General features: G+C 48.5%; 1 pseudogene; it reads left to right on the top strand.

Moving 5' to 3' along the window:
- The first annotated feature begins 433 nt into the window (after window positions 1-433).
- On the top strand, window positions 434-1,125 carry LOC108297467 (annotated as a pseudogene).
- The last annotated feature ends 266 nt before the right edge of the window (window positions 1,126-1,391 follow it).

Below are 1,391 nucleotides of genomic sequence, written 5' to 3'. Positions count from 1 at the left end.
GGGGAAATCTCCCTCTTTGGATGGATGCTGGGGTATGAATGCAGAAAGATGCTGTCTCTTTTAGCCTGTTTTTCCTCAGTATCTGTTTTACTTTCACATCAATTCCTTAAGCATTCTTTCATCACGGTCTTAACAACGATCTTATCAACAGGAATTCTTAAAAATGGCTGCGATAATGTCACTTCTAAAAAATGTCCTCCGGCCTTCACCTGTCTTCCAGACGCCAGCAAGCTTTGTTTCTCTCTCCCACTCACAGGCACCCTCCAATGTCTCTTGTAATAGGAAACTCAATCTTGAGACCCCCAAATCACTAAGCTTAAGGAAAAAGTCAGACTGGGAGCTACTGAGGGCCAAACCTGCCTCCCATTCTACTCAAAGTCACCCCTCTGGTCTTCTTTTCCTTCGGCACGCCACTGAAGATCCTAGTGTCGCCATGGGCCGCCACCCCACCCGTTGTTACTGATATTGTAAGAACAAGCCATATCCAAAGTCTCGCTTCTGCCAAGGTGTCCCTGATGCCAAGATTCGCATCTTTGACCTGGGGCAGAAGAAGGCAAAGGTGGATGAGTTTCCACTCTGTGGCCACATGGTATCAGATGAATATGAGCAGCTCTCCTCTGAAGCCCTGGAGGCTGCCCAAATTTGTGCCAATAAGTACACGGTGCAAAGTTGTGGCAAAGATGGCTTTCATAGCCGAGTGCAGCTCCACCCTTTCCACGTCATCTGCATCAACAAGATGTTGTCCTGTGCTGGGGCTGACAGGCTCCAAACAGGCATGCGAGGCGCCTTTGGAAAGCCCCAGGGCGCCGTGGCCAGGGTTCACACTGGCCAATTGATCATGTCCATCCTCACCAAGCTGCAGAACAAGGAGCATGTGATGAAGGCCCTGAGCAGGGCCAAGTTCAAGTTCCCTGGCCGCCAGAAGATCCACATCTCAAAGAAGTGAGGCTTCACCAGGTTCAATGTCGATGAATTTGAAGACATGGTGGCTGAGAAGCGGCTCATCCGAGATGGCTGTGGGGTTAAGTACATCCCCAGTCGTGGCCCTCTGGACAAGTGGCAGACCCTGCACTCATGAGGGCTTCCACTCTGCTGCCCCCTTGTAATATGAACCAATAAATTTACTTCCTGTGCAAAAAAAAAAAAAAAAAAAGTCACCCCTCTGTTCCCCTGACCTAACTGCATATCTGATTTGCCTCCTTTGAAAAGGCTAATCAGAAACTCAAAAGAATGTAACCATTTGTGTCACCTCTCTGGGACCTGAAAGCCCCCTCCCTGCTTCAAGCCTTCCTGCTTTTGCTTCAAGTGTCCCACCTTTCCAGGCTGACCCAATGTACTTTTCACACATATTGATTATTGTCTCAAGTATCCCTAAAATGCATAAAGCTAAG

The sequence above is a fragment of the Cebus imitator genome, unplaced genomic scaffold, assembly GCF_001604975.1.
Source record: "Cebus imitator isolate Cc_AM_T3 unplaced genomic scaffold, Cebus_imitator-1.0 Scaffold803, whole genome shotgun sequence".
NCBI lineage: Eukaryota > Metazoa > Chordata > Mammalia > Primates > Cebidae > Cebus > Cebus imitator.
The sequence above is the reverse complement of the archived record's forward strand: the minus strand, read 5'-3'. Positions and strand labels throughout refer to the sequence as shown.